Genomic DNA, 15,048 nt, shown 5'->3' with positions numbered 1-15,048 from the left:
AGGCTGCGATCTCGCGCACTTTGCGCACGGCTGGAGAAGCTTTGCTGGCCGGCTTTCGCTCCTCGTGTTTACCGTGCGTTAAAGTTGCGCGTCCGTGGCTCTCGCAGCTCTTGCGCGCCCGGTCGCAGAGAGGAGTACGCAACCTCGACCGCACTTTCCCTGCAGGCTTCCTTCCGACTCGAAGTCCTGCGGCGGTCTCAACGAGGTGCCACATCCTCAATGCAGTCGGTCGCCCCCGTTTCGGTTGGGCTCTGGCACGACGGTCGCCACCGTCTCGCCCTTGAGTGGCCGCTGTTGGCGCTCGCTGTGAGGTGTTCAGCGTGCTGTCCGTGTTGCCGACGCGGTCAAAACGAGTCGACGGCTCACGTTCCCTTGTGCGCCGAAGGCTCTCTTGATATGTGATCCGACCCTCAGACAGACGAAGCCAAGGGAAGACCCAAGGCCGCAATGTGCGTTCAAAGAATCAGTGCTCAGTGTGTCCTGCAATTCACACCAAGTCTCGCAGCTGGCTGCGTTCTTCATCGACCCGAGAACCGAGTGATCCACCGCTTAGAGTCGTGAAAAAGTGTTTGTTCAATTCCGTACAGTCAAAACCAAACGTTTCTGGCACTCGGCCAAACAGTGGCCAAGAAGGGCGCTTTTCAGCGCACGCTTGGACTCCAAAACTCTGCCGCGCCTTTTTCGGCTGCCGCAAATCGAGCAAACGGTGTGTTTCGGACGGCGTTTCGCTTCCGCTACTTGCGAGTGCTTTCGTGGTCCACCCCTCTATAAATACTCGGGAGGCGTCGAAGCCGGTTCTCCAAGCCGGACCCGTAGGTATCGTTGTGTGCTCGCTCTCATTGGCCCGCCTAACCAGAAAATGCCTGCGGTACACCCATTTGGATAAGAGTGCACGCAGATGCGGGCCTCGACGGCTACACATTTCCTCGGGCGGCCGCCTCCCGGCCTCCGTGGAGCGCGGGATGCACGGTCCCATCGACAAGCCTCTCCCGTTTTTACCGTGGCGTCGCGGTTCACCACGGCGGGCGGGTCGGTCTCCTCCGCATAAAAAGGGGGACCCCCGCTTTTTGTTCCACGAAATCGCACAAGCTTTTTTCGCATCCACGGTTTGCCACCGCACACCAAAATGCCGATCCGGCTGCCTACTTTAGCCAACAGGTGGAGCCAGGCGCGCCGTACTTGCGCGGCACTTCCCACGTCCACCGAAGTCGGTGCCAAGGACCACTTTCGGCGCCGGAGCCGCGTACGAGCCTACTCGAGGCGGAAGAACGAAGCCAGCAAGGGCCTGGCCGCAAGTGCGTTCAATTGTCGGGACGTCCAAGTCCCTCGTTCTTCCGTGCTTCCTCTTTCGGCAAGTCGTTGCGGCACCTTCCCAAAGCGCGCAGACCCGCTAATCGCGACGAGCGCGACGTGGCCGTGCCGCCTTTCCCTCGGCAGCAAGCAAAACGCCTGGCAACGTCGACGCTCCCCTAACCGCGATCTCGCACCGTGTTTCGTGTGGCGAATTCAAAAGCCGGCCGGCGCTGCTGCAACCATTACGGTCGGTACGCATACGCCGCGGAGGGCGGGACGGTCATCGGAGCGTGCGGTTCCTCCATCGAGTACTGCGCACCTCGGCCGTCGCATCGCCGTGCCATGACCGGCCGCGCGTCAACGCGAACCGGTGCCAGCGAGATCCCTCGCCTGCAAGAACCGACCGGCAGCCTCCGTCACCCGAGGACGCGGAGGCGCTTGCCGCGGACGGCGGGACGGTATGCACTGGTGCACAGCGGACCCGTCACATCGCCAGTTCCTTGACCGACCGCCGACGCTTGTGCCGTTCCTCTCGTACTTGGCAGTCGCCGCGCGATTGTCGGGTCTCGTTCTTGCACGCTCGAACGGTCGGGAGGGCACTCGGCTGGCGTTTCGGGAACGCGCAGCCTCGCCTTCTACCGACGTAACCACGACTCGCCGTTCGCGCTCCGCCGCTCCTGTTTACAGTACTAGGCGGTCCCGCAGCGGTCGGGTCGCGCATTTCGAGCGCTTCGAGCCACGGTGCAGTGGCGGGTCGAAAGCCGACCTATGAGTGCGTTGCGCCGTTTGTACCCGCGTCCGCCACCTGGCCGACCGTCCAAGGTCGCGGTGTTGGCGTCCGCTGGGCGCAACAATTTGTCACGGGGTGCCGCTCCACATTCAGGCAGCCCCGTGGGGAAAAGCCGACCCCGCGTCCAAACGGGGTCAGCGGCAGAAAGTGTCGGGCGCAGACGCAGCTGAGGCGCTCACCCTTCACAATCCGTTAATGATCCTTCCGCAGGTTCACCTACGGAAACCTTGTTACGACTTTTACTTCCTCTAAATGATCAAGTTTGGTCATCTTTCCAACAGACCGGCGCAACCGAAAGGCCGCGCCGGACATCGGTCCGAAGACCTCACTAAATCATTCAATCGGTAGTAGCGACGGGCGGTGTGTACAAAGGGCAGGGACGTAATCAACGCGAGCTTATGACTCGCGCTTACTGGGAATTCCTCGTTCAAGGGGAACAATTGCAAGCCCCTATCCCAATCACGAAAGAAGTTCCACGGGTTACCCAGTCTTTTCAGACAGGGATAAAGACACGCTGCTTCCTTCAGTGTAGCGCGCGTGCGGCCCCGGACATCTAAGGGCATCACAGACCTGTTATTGCTCTGTTTCGTGCGGCTAGGAGCCGCTTGTCCCTCTAAGAAGGTTGTAAGGTGCTGGGAACCCCGCACCTATTTAATAGGCTAGAGTCTCGTTCGTTATCGGAATTAACCAGACAAATCGCTCCACCAACTAAGAACGGCCATGCACCACCATCCACCGAATCAAGAAAGAGCTCTCAATCTGTCAATCCTCCCAGTGTCCGGGCCGGGTAAGTTTTCCCGTGTTGAGTCAAATTAAGCCGCAGGCTCCACTCCTGGTGGTGCCCTTCCATCAATTCCTTTAAGTTTCAGCTTTGCAACCATACTTCCCCCGGAACCCAAATACTTTGGTTTCCCGGAAGCTGCCCGCCGAGTCATTTGAGTAACTCAGGCGGATCGCTGGTTGGCATCGTTTATGGTCAGAACTAGGGCGGTATCTGATCGCCTTCGAACCTCTGACTTTCGTTCTTGATCAATGAAAACATTCTTGGCAAATGCTTTCGCAGTAGTTCGTCTTGCGACGGTCCAAGAATTTCACCTCTAGCGCCGCAATACGAATGCCCCCGTCCGTCCCTCTTAATCATTACCTCGTATTCCAAAAACCAACAGAACAGAAACGAGGTCTTGTTCTATTATTCCATGCAAGTTTATTCAGGCGACTCGCCTGCGTTGAGCACTCTAATTTTTTCAAAGTAAAAGCACCGGCCATCTCGAGGCACACAATGAAGTGCACCAAGAAAGAACCGGCATGATGTTCAGTCCGAGCCGTCGCATCGGGTAGATGCACTACTCGTCTGGAACTGAGATCCAACTACGAGCTTTTTAACCGCAGCAGCTTTAGTATACGCTATTGGAGCTGGAATTACCGCGGCTGCTGGCACCAGACTTGCCCTCCAATTGATCCTCGTTAAAGGATTTAGAGTGTACTCATTTCAATTACGGGGCCTCAAAAGAGTCCCGTATTGTTATTTTTCGTCACTACCTCCCCGTGCCGGGAGTGGGTAATTTGCGCGCCTGCTGCCTTCCTTGGATGTGGTAGCCGTTTCTCAGGCTCCCTCTCCGGAATCGAACCCTGATTCTCCGTTACCCGTAACAACCATGGTAAGCAAGTAACCTACCATCGAAAGTTGATAAGGCAGACACTTGAAAGAAACGTCGCCGGCTCGTGGCCATGCGATCAGCACAAAGTTATCCAGAGTCACCACACAATACGGGCCGAAACCCGATCGATCTTGGTCTAATAAAAGCACCCGTTACCCAAAGGGCTCCAGGCTCACTGCATGTATTAGCTCTAGAATTGCCACAGTTATCCAAGTAGGAAGAAACGATCTAAGGAACCATAACTGATTTAATGAGCCATTCGCGGTTTCGCCTTATTTCGGCATGTACTTAGACATGCATGGCTTAATCTTTGAGACAAGCATATGATTACTGGCAGGATCAACCAGGTAATCGTTCGACTGCGCGTCCGTCCTCGCCCTCGGCGGGCCGGACGCAGTCTGTGTGCGGCGGAGGCCACCTTCAGGCGCCCCAACACGCTTATTTTGCACTCCGAGATGACGGCGTTCGAGCTCGCTACGGCACAACCTTCCCGAAAGACGAGTGGGAGCCGTGCGGCAAGAAGCACGTTCATGCTCGCTCTTTTTCGTTGCATCGACTCGGTCGCGCCGTGCGGGTTGCCCAAGCCCGCTGCACTGTCGGTGGACCGGCCGGAACTAGCAACGGAGCCGAGACTGCAAAGCCGCCAGACGACGGGTCACGCCCGCGTCTTCGGCGCTTTCGCATCTGAATCGCCCGAGGACGACACGGAACACACCTCGATATCGTGGTAAAACGGCACCGTCCGACAACCAGCCCCTAACGCATCAAGCGGATGAGGCTGCAGACGACTGCCGTGGATTCCCCTGGAGCAGACCCGAGGACACGCTTGACGAGGCCGAAGCCCGCCGCATATCAGACACCCGGTCGCTTTCGCGTACGCCGCTCACGAGAACCCCCACATAATAGCAGCGATAAGTACCCAGACCTCCTTGGGCCCTAATACGAGCGTACTCGAGAAAATTTCACCGCGGGTGTGCCCCGAAACGTGTGGCATGTTGAGCGTGCCACAAGTCTACGTCGCTCTCAAACCCGCCGAGGTCGTAGAATTTGCGACCCTACTCACGAAATTCCCACCGAGGATACGGCCGCAAACGTACCGCACCTTGGGTAGGCCACGAGTTTGTGCAACACTACGCTGACGGCACAGCACCGAGGTCGTGCGCGCACGCACGGGAAAATTCCGCCGCGGTTTCTGCCGAAAACGTGAGGCACCACGACTCTCCGCAAGTTCGCGTCGACTGCGAAAGACCGAAGTCGTGAACGACGTGTCCGCTACTCGCCGCCGACACGCTGGACACCAAACGTACAACGACTCGACGGCGTCGTAGAGGCCCACGACGCGGTTTTCCTTAACGACGTCTCGGCGTGGCACCGACAGGTTAGAACGGCCGACCAACGTTCCCTGTCCGCCGTTCGGCTCAGTCGAAGGGCTCGGCGACTTCGGCAACGCTGCGAAGCCGCACGGTGACGCACGCCATGTCCCCATTTTTTTTTTTCTTTCTGCGTCTGCCGGGGTGCCCCTATAATAGCAGCGATAAGCACCCAGACCGCCGTGGGTCGCTCGCCCCGGCTGACGTGGTTTTTCGTACTCCTGCGGCGGTCGCCGTCAAGCACGTCCAAATACGCTACTTTCGTGGGCGCATTCACGCTCTTTCGCTTCGCCGGAGTGCCAGCACTCACTCTGCCAAAAACGGCGAACATCCGAGCGGCGGTTCCCACTTTTGCGTCGGCGTCGCAAACCCCGCCCCGGCAGACGAGGTTTGCCGTACTCGTGCGACGGTGGCCGGCGGGCACGTCGAAAGACGCCGATATCGTGCGCGAATTGGCGCACCTTGGCTTCACCGGAGTGCCGCCACTGACTCCTCCAAAAACGGCGAAGATCCGAGCGGCGCTTCCCACTTTCGCATCGGCGTCCCGAACTCCGCCCCGGCTGACGCGGTTTACCGTACTCGTGCGACGGTCGCCGGCGAGCACGTGGAAAGACGCCGATATCGTGCCCGAATCGGCTCCGTTCGGCTTCGCCGGAGTGTCCGGCACGGCTGGGCCTCGACGTCTGAAGACGCTCACCCTTCACAATCCGTTAATGATCCTTCCGCAAGTTCACCTACGGAAACCTTGTTACGACTTTTACTTCCTCTAAATGATCAAGTTTGGTCATCTTTCCAACAGACCGGCGCAACCGAAAGGCCGCGCCGGACATCGGTCCGAAGACCTCACTAAATCATTCAATCGGTAGTAGCGACGGGCGGTGTGTACAAAGGGCAGGGACGTAATCAACGCGAGCTTATGACTCGCGCTTACTGGGAATTCCTCGTTCAAGGGGAACAATTGCAAGCCCCTATCCCAATCACGAAAGAAGTTCCACGGGTTACCCAGTCTTTTCAGACAGGGATAAAGACACGCTGCTTCCTTCAGTGTAGCGCGCGTGCGGCCCCGGACATCTAAGGGCATCACAGACCTGTTATTGCTCTGTTTCGTGCGGCTAGGAGCCGCTTGTCCCTCTAAGAAGGTTGTAAGGTGCTGGGAACCCCGCACCTATTTAATAGGCTAGAGTCTCGTTCGTTATCGGAATTAACCAGACAAATCGCTCCACCAACTAAGAACGGCCATGCACCACCATCCACCGAATCAAGAAAGAGCTCTCAATCTGTCAATCCTCCCAGTGTCCGGGCCGGGTAAGTTTTCCCGTGTTGAGTCAAATTAAGCCGCAGGCTCCACTCCTGGTGGTGCCCTTCCGTCAATTCCTTTAAGTTTCAGCTTTGCAACCATACTTCCCCCGGAACCCAAATACTTTGGTTTCCCGGAAGCTGCCCGCCGAGTCATTTGAGTAACTCAGGCGGATCGCTGGTTGGCATCGTTTATGGTCAGAACTAGGGCGGTATCTGATCGCCTTCGAACCTCTGACTTTCGTTCTTGATCAATGAAAACATTCTTGGCAAATGCTTTCGCAGTAGTTCGTCTTGCGACGGTCCAAGAATTTCACCTCTAGCGCCGCAATACGAATGCCCCCGTCCGTCCCTCTTAATCATTACCTCGTATTCCAAAAACCAACAGAACAGAAACGAGGTCTTGTTCTATTATTCCATGCAAGTTTATTCAGGCGACTCGCCTGCGTTGAGCACTCTAATTTTTTCAAAGTAAAAGCACCGGCCATCTCGAGGCACACAATGAAGTGCACCAAGAAAGAACCGGCATGATGTTCAGTCCGAGCCGTCGCATCGGGTAGATGCACTACTCGTCTGGAACTGAGATCCAACTACGAGCTTTTTAACCGCAGCAGCTTTAGTATACGCTATTGGAGCTGGAATTACCGCGGCTGCTGGCACCAGACTTGCCCTCCAATTGATCCTCGTTAAAGGATTTAGAGTGTACTCATTTCAATTACGGGGCCTCAAAAGAGTCCCGTATTGTTATTTTTCGTCACTACCTCCCCGTGCCGGGAGTGGGTAATTTGCGCGCCTGCTGCCTTCCTTGGATGTGGTAGCCGTTTCTCAGGCTCCCTCTCCGGAATCGAACCCTGATTCTCCGTTACCCGTAACAACCATGGTAAGCAAGTAACCTACCATCGAAAGTTGATAAGGCAGACACTTGAAAGAAACGTCGCCGGCTCGTGGCCATGCGATCAGCACAAAGTTATCCAGAGTCACCACACAATACGGGCCGAAACCCGATCGATCTTGGTCTAATAAAAGCACCCGTTACCCAAAGGGCTCCAGGCTCACTGCATGTATTAGCTCTAGAATTGCCACAGTTATCCAAGTAGGAAGAAACGATCTAAGGAACCATAACTGATTTAATGAGCCATTCGCGGTTTCGCCTTATTTCGGCATGTACTTAGACATGCATGGCTTAATCTTTGAGACAAGCATATGATTACTGGCAGGATCAACCAGGTAATCGTTCGACTGCGCGTCCGTCCTCGCCCTCGGCGGGCCGGACGCAGTCTGTGTGCGGCGGAGGCCACCTTCAGGCGCCCCAACACGCTTATTTTGCACTCCGAGATGACGGCGTTCGAGCTCGCTACGGCACAACCTTCCCGAAAGACGAGTGGGAGCCGTGCGGCAAGAAGCACGTTCATGCTCGCTCTTTTTCGTTGCATCGACTCGGTCGCGCCGTGCGGGTTGCCCAAGCCCGCTGCACTGTCGGTGGACCGGCCGGAACTAGCAACGGAGCCGAGACTGCAAAGCCGCCAGACGACGGGTCACGCCCGCGTCTTCGGCGCTTTCGCATCTGAATCGCCCGAGGACGACACGGAACACACCTCGATATCGTGGTAAAACGGCACCGTCCGACAACCAGCCCCTAACGCATCAAGCGGATGAGGCTGCAGACGACTGCCGTGGATTCCCCTGGAGCAGACCCGAGGACACGCTTGACGAGGCCGAAGCCCGCCGCATATCAGACACCCGGTCGCTTTCGCGTACGCCGCTCACGAGAACCCCCACATAATAGCAGCGATAAGTACCCAGACCTCCTTGGGCCCTAATACGAGCGTACTCGAGAAAATTTCACCGCGGGTGTGCCCCGAAACGTGTGGCATGTTGAGCGTGCCACAAGTCTACGTCGCTCTCAAACCCGCCGAGGTCGTAGAATTTGCGACCCTACTCACGAAATTCCCACCGAGGATACGGCCGCAAACGTACCGCACCTTGGGTAGGCCACGAGTTTGTGCAACACTACGCTGACGGCACAGCACCGAGGTCGTGCGCGCACGCACGGGAAAATTCCGCCGCGGTTTCTGCCGAAAACGTGAGGCACCACGACTCTCCGCAAGTTCGCGTCGACTGCGAAAGACCGAAGTCGTGAACGACGTGTCCGCTACTCGCCGCCGACACGCTGGACACCAAACGTACAACGACTCGACGGCGTCGTAGAGGCCCACGACGCGGTTTTCCTTAACGACGTCTCGGCGTGGCACCGACAGGTTAGAACGGCCGACCAACGTTCCCTGTCCGCCGTTCGGCTCAGTCGAAGGGCTCGGCGACTTCGGCAACGCTGCGAAGCCGCACGGTGACGCACGCCATGTCCCCATTTTTTTTTTCTTTCTGCGTCTGCCGGGGTGCCCCTATAATAGCAGCGATAAGCACCCAGACCGCCGTGGGTCGCTCGCCCCGGCTGACGTGGTTTTTCGTACTCCTGCGGCGGTCGCCGTCAAGCACGTCCAAATACGCTACTTTCGTGGGCGCATTCACGCTCTTTCGCTTCGCCGGAGTGCCAGCACTCACTCTGCCAAAAACGGCGAACATCCGAGCGGCGGTTCCCACTTTTGCGTCGGCGTCGCAAACCCCGCCCCGGCAGACGAGGTTTGCCGTACTCGTGCGACGGTGGCCGGCGGGCACGTCGAAAGACGCCGATATCGTGCGCGAATTGGCGCACCTTGGCTTCACCGGAGTGCCGCCACTGACTCCTCCAAAAACGGCGAAGATCCGAGCGGCGCTTCCCACTTTCGCATCGGCGTCCCGAACTCCGCCCCGGCTGACGCGGTTTACCGTACTCGTGCGACGGTCGCCGGCGAGCACGTGGAAAGACGCCGATATCGTGCCCGAATCGGCTCCGTTCGGCTTCGCCGGAGTGCCAGCACTGGCTCGGCGAAAGACGACGAACATCCGAGCGACGGTTCTCACTATTGCGTACGCGTCGCAAACCCCGCCCCGGCAGACGCACTTTGCCGTACTCGTGCGACGGTCGCCGGCGAGCACGTAGAAAGACGCCGATATCGTGCCGGAATCGGCCCCGTTTGGCTTCGCCGGAGTGCCAGCACTCACTCGGCCACAAACGGCGAACATCCGAGCGGCGGTTCCCACTTAGCCGTCGGCGTCCCGAACTCCGCCCCGGCAGACGCGGTTGCCGAGCTCGTGCGACTAGCGACCGCGAAGCCGTCTCGCGACGCCGCTTTCGTGCGCGGCTCCCACTGCGACCTGGGTCACCCGAGGTCGACGAGCAAAAAAGAATGTCGAAAAAAATTTTTTTTTTTTTTTGCGTCTGCCGGGGTGCCCCTATAATAGCAGCGATAAGCACCCAGACCGCCATGGGTCGCTCGCCCCGGCTGACGTGGTTTTTCGTTTTCCTGCGGTGGTCGTCGTCAAGCACGTCCAAACACGCCACTTTCGTGGGCGCATTCGCGCTCTTTCGCTTCGCCGGAGTGCCAGCACTCACTCTGCCAAAAACGGCGAACATCCGAGCGGCGGTTCCCACTTTTGCGTCGGCGTCGCAAACCCCGCCCCGGCAGACGAGGTTTGCCGTACTCGTGCGACGGTGGCCGGCGGGCACGTCGAAAGACGCCGATATCGTGCGCGAATTGGCGCACCTTGGCTTCACCGGAGTGCCGCCACTGACTCCTCCAAAAACGGCGAAGATCCGAGCGGCGCTTCCCACTTTCGCATCGGCGTCCCGAACTCCGCCCCGGCTGACGCGGTTTACCGTACTCGTGCGACGGTCGCCGGCGAGCACGTGGAAAGACGCCGATATCGTGCCCGAATCGGCTCCGTTCGGCTTCGCCGGATTGCCAGCACTGGCTCGGCGAAAGACGACGAACATCCGAGCGACGGTTCTCACTATTGCGTACGCGTCGCAAACCCCGCCCCGGCAGACGCACTTTGCCGTACTCGTGCGACGGTCGCCGGCGAGCACGTAGAAAGACGCCGATATCGTGCCGGAATCGGCCCCGTTTGGCTTCGCCGGAGTGCCAGCACTCACTCGGCCACAAACGGCGAACATCCGAGCGGCGGTTCCCACTTAGCCGTCGGCGTCCCGAACTCCGCCCCGGCAGACGCGGTTGCCGAGCTCGTGCGACTAGCGACCGCGAAGCCGTCTCGCGACGCCGCTTTCGTGCGCGGCTCCCACTGCGACCTGGGTCACCCGAGGTCGACGAGCAAAAAAGAATGTCGAAAAAAATTTTTTTTTTTTTTTTTGCGTCTGCCGGGGTGCCCCTATAATAGCAGCGATAAGCACCCAGACCGCCATGGGTCGCTCGCCCCGGCTGACGTGGTTTTTCGTTTTCCTGCGGTGGTCGTCGTCAAGCACGTCCAAACACGCCACTTTCGTGGGCGCATTCGCGCTCTTTCGCTTCGCCGGAGTGCCAGCACTCACTCTGCCAAAAACGGCGAACATCCTAGTGGCGGTTCCCACTTTTGCGTCGGCGTCGCCAACCCCGCCCCGGCATACGCGGTTTGCCGTACTCGTGCGGCGGTGGCCGGCGGGCACGTCGAAAGACACCGATATCGTGCGCGAGTCGATGCTTCTTGGTCTCGCAGGAGGGCCGCCACTCACTCCTGCAAAAACGGCGAAGATCCGAGCGGCGCTTCCCACTTTTTCGTCGGCGTCGCAAACCTCGCCCCGGCAGACGCGCTTTGCCGTACTCGTGCGACGGTCGCCGGCGAGCACGTCGAAATACGCCGATATCGTGCCCGAATCGGCCCCGTTTCGCTTCGCCGGAGTGCCAGCACTCGCTCGGCCAAAGACGACGAACATCCGAGCGACGGTTCCCACTATTGCGTACGCGTCGCGAACCCCGCCCCGGCAGACGCGGTTTGCCGTACTCGTGCGGCGGTGGCCGGCGGGCACGTCGAAAGACGCCGATATCGTGCACGAATTGGCGCTCCTTGGCTTCACCGGAGTGCCAGCACTCACTCGGCCAAAAACGGCGAACATCCGAGCAGCGGTACCCACTTAGCCGTCGGCATCCCGAACTCCGCGCCGGCTGACGCGGTTGCCGAGCTCGTGCGACTAGCGACCGCGAACGCGTCTCGCGACGCCGCTTTCGTGCGCGGCTCCCATTGCGACCTGGGTTACCCGAGCTCGACCAGCAAAAAAGAAGGTCGAAAATTTTTTTTTTTTCTGCGTCTGCCGGGGTGCCCCTATAATAGCAGCGATAAGCACCCAGACCGCCGTGTGTCGCTCGCCCCGGCTGACGTGGTTTTTCGTACTCCTGCAGCGGTCGCCGTCACGCACGTCCAAATACGCCACTTTCGTGGGCGCATTCGCGCTCTTTCGCGTCGCCGGAGTGCCAGCACTCACTCTGCCAAAAACGGCCAACATCCGAGCGGCGGTTCCCACTTTTGCGTCGGCGTCGTAAACCCCGCCCCGGCAGACGCGGTTTGCCCTACTCGTGCGACGGTCGCCGGCGAGCGCGTCGAAAGACGCCGATATCGTGCGCTAATTGGCGCTCCTTGGCTTCTCCGGAGTGCCGCCACTCACTCCTCCAAAAACGGCGAAGATCCGAGCGGCGTTCTCCACTTTCGCATCGGCGTCCCGAACTCCGCCCGGGCTGACGCGGTTTACCGTACTCGTGCGACGGTCGCCGGCGGGCACGTCGAAAGACGCCGATATCGTGCCGTAATCGGCCCCGTTTGGCTTCGCCCGTGTGCCAGCACTCACTCGGCCAAAAACGGCGAACATCCGAGCAGCGTTTCCCACTTTCGCATCGGCGTCCCGAAGCCCGCCCCGGCAGACGCGGTTTGCCCTACTCGAGCGACGGTCGCCGGCGATCACGTCGAAAGGCGCCGAATTCGTGCACGAATCGATGCTTCTTGGTCTCGCAGGAGGGCCGCCACTCACTCCTGCAAAAACGGCGAAGATCCGAGTTGCGCTTCCCACTTTTTCGTCGGCGTCCCGAACTACGCCCCGGCTGACGCGGTTTACCGTACTCGTGCGACGGTCGCCGGCGGGCACTTCAAAATACGCCGATTTCGTGGGCGCATTCACGCTGTTTCGCTTCCCCGGAGTGCCAACACTCACTCTGCCGAAAGCGGCGATCATCCGAGCGGCGGTTCCCACTTTTGCGTCGGCTTCGCAAACGGCGCCCCGGCAGACGCGCTCGTGCGACGTACTCGTGCGACGGTCGCCGGCGAGCACGTCGAAAGACGCCGATATCGTGCTCGAATCGACCCCGTTTCGCTTCGCCGGAGTGCTGCCAGTCACGGCGCAGAAAACGGCGAACAAGTGTTTTTTTTTTTTTTTTCCTAGAATTTGTGTTATAGAAGGCACATTTGATATCGGACGATAATTTTCAACTTTATCACGCGCACCGATTTTCGTGTAGAGGTTTGCAAGTTTATGGGAATTTCTCCACTTGGAATAATGCGATTTAGTAGTACTACGAGAACTTCATGGATGTACTCAAGGGTACGGGGCAAGTCAGTTACGTCAACACCTGCAGATTTTTTACACTTCAAACTGAAAATTGTTGGTTGTGAGTCCTCGTGTGATATTAAAGGCCGATTCGCTAACACATAGAACAAAGAAAGAAAGGAAGAAAAAACGCCCGCGCTCGCTCAAGAAACCTGGGTTCGCAACAAGTGGCAACAACAAGCAACCGAGCGAGTGCGCCAAAACCCGTGGCGGCCGAACAAACGCGAAGTCCCAACCGCGTCAGCCGGGGCGGCACGGGACAGGAAAAATCACTTCAGCCGGGGCGGCGGGGCACCGAATAAACCTCGTCACCTCGTCGCAGGATAAAAGAGGAAACAAAAAGTCTAAACAGCGTCTGCTGGAGCGAATGCGTAATAAAACAACAACAACAACAAAAAAAAAAAACACCCGCGCTCAAGAAGTCTGCAATCACCACAAAAGGCGACTGTGACCGAGCAGCGTCAGCCGGGGCCGTGCGGAAACGGAAAAACCGCGACTACCGGGGCGTCGAGGCACCGAAAAATCCACTTCAGCCGCGGCGAAAAAAAAAAACAAAAAGAAAGACGGAGGGGGGGGGGGGAACCACGTCTGCCGGGGCGAAGGAAAAAAAAAAACGCGTCTGCCGGGGCGAGCCCGGGTGCGGCACCACCGGGAAAACTGTGGCAAACAGACATGGCGATCGAGTGAGTGGGCCGCCAGCCAGGCTCAGCCAAAAAGTGCAAAGTCCGAACTGCGTCAGCCGGGGCGGCAAAAACCACGTCAGCCGGGGCGGCGCAAAAAACCGCGTCTGCCGGGGCGGCACGAAACCGCGTCAGCCGGGGCGGCGCGAAAACTGCGTCAGCCGGGGCGAAAGAAAAAAAAAAAAAAACGCGTCTGCCGGGGCGAGCCCGGGTGCGGCACCACCGGGAAAACTGTGGCAAACAGACATGGCGATCGAGTGAGTGGGCCGCCAGCCAGGCACAGCCGAAAAGTGCAAAGTCCGAACCGTGTCAGCCGGGGCGGCAAAAAACCGCGTCAGCCGGGGCGGCGCAAAAAACCGCGTCTGCCGGGGCGGCACGAAACCGCGTCAGCCGGGGCGGCGCGAAAACTGCGTCAGCCGGGGCGAGCCCGGGTGCGGCACCACCGGGAAAACTGTGGCAAACAGACATGGCGATCGAGTGAGTGGGCCGCCAGCCAGGCTCAGCCAAAAAGTGCCAAGTCCGAACTGCGTCAGCCGGGGCGGCAAAAAACCGCGTCAGCCGGGGCGGCGCAAAAAACCGCGTCTGCCGGGGCGGCGCGAAAACCGCGTCTGCCGGGGCGGCGCGAAAACTGCGTCAGCCGGGGCGAAAGAAAAAAAAAAACGCGTCTGCCGGGGCGAGCCCGGGTGCGGCACCACCGGGAAAACTGTGGCAAACAGACATGGCGATCGAGTGAGTGGGCCGCCAGCAAGGCTCAGCCAAAAAGTGCTAAGTCCGAACTGCGTCAGCTGGGGCGGCAAAAAACCGCGTCTGCCGGGGCGGCACGAAACCGCGTCAGCCGGGGCGGCGCGAAAACCGCGTCTGCCGGGGCGGCACGAAACCGCGTCAGCCGGGGCGGCGCGAAAACTGCGTCAGCCGGGGCGAGCCCGGGTGCGGCACCACCGGGAAAACTGTGGCAAACAGACATGGCGATCGAGTGAGTGGGCCGCCAGCCAGGCACAGCCGAAAAGTGCTAAGTCCGAACTGCGTCAGCCGGGGCGGCAAAAACCGCGTCAGCCGGGGCGGCGCGAAAACCGCGTCTGCCGGGGCGGCACGAAACCGCGTCAGCCGGGGCGGCGCGAAAACTGCGTCAGCCGGGGCGAGCCCGGGTGCGGCACCACCGGGAAAACTGTGGCTAACAGACATGGCGATCGAGTGAGTGGGCCACCAGCCAGGCTCAGCCAAAAAGTGCTAAGTCCGAACTGCGTCAGCCGGGGCGGCAAAAACCGCGTCAGCCGGGGCGGCGCAAAAAACCGCGTCTGCCGGGGCGGCACGAAACCGCGTCAGCCGGGGCGGCGCGAAAACTGCGTCAGCCGGGGCGAAAGAAAAAAAAAACGCGTCTGCCGGGGCGAGCCCGGGTGCGGCACCACCGGGAAAACTGTGGCAAACAGACATGGCGATCGAGTGAGTGGGCCGCCAGCCAGGCACAGCCGAAAAGTGCCAAGTCCGAACTGCGTCAGCC

The 15,048-nt window shown here is 59.3% G+C and overlaps 3 non-coding genes across 3 annotated transcripts; all 3 read right to left on the bottom strand.

Moving 5' to 3' along the window:
• Positions 1–404: 404 nt before the first annotated feature.
• LOC142794697 (5.8S ribosomal RNA) lies at positions 405–557 on the bottom strand. Its single transcript, XR_012892557.1, has one exon. It is a non-coding gene; the product is annotated as a 5.8S ribosomal RNA (ribosomal RNA).
• A 1,719-nt stretch (positions 558–2,276) lies between these two features.
• LOC142794691 (small subunit ribosomal RNA) lies at positions 2,277–4,091 on the bottom strand. Its single transcript, XR_012892551.1, has one exon. It is a non-coding gene; the product is annotated as a small subunit ribosomal RNA (ribosomal RNA).
• A 1,731-nt stretch (positions 4,092–5,822) lies between these two features.
• On the bottom strand, positions 5,823–7,637 carry LOC142794690 (small subunit ribosomal RNA). Its single transcript, XR_012892550.1, has one exon. It is a non-coding gene; the product is annotated as a small subunit ribosomal RNA (ribosomal RNA).
• Positions 7,638–15,048: the final 7,411 nt, after the last annotated feature.

Source organism: Rhipicephalus microplus, unplaced genomic scaffold, assembly GCF_043290135.1.
Source record: "Rhipicephalus microplus isolate Deutch F79 unplaced genomic scaffold, USDA_Rmic scaffold_477, whole genome shotgun sequence".
NCBI lineage: Eukaryota > Metazoa > Arthropoda > Arachnida > Ixodida > Ixodidae > Rhipicephalus > Rhipicephalus microplus.
The sequence above is the reverse complement of the archived record's forward strand: the minus strand, read 5'-3'. Positions and strand labels throughout refer to the sequence as shown.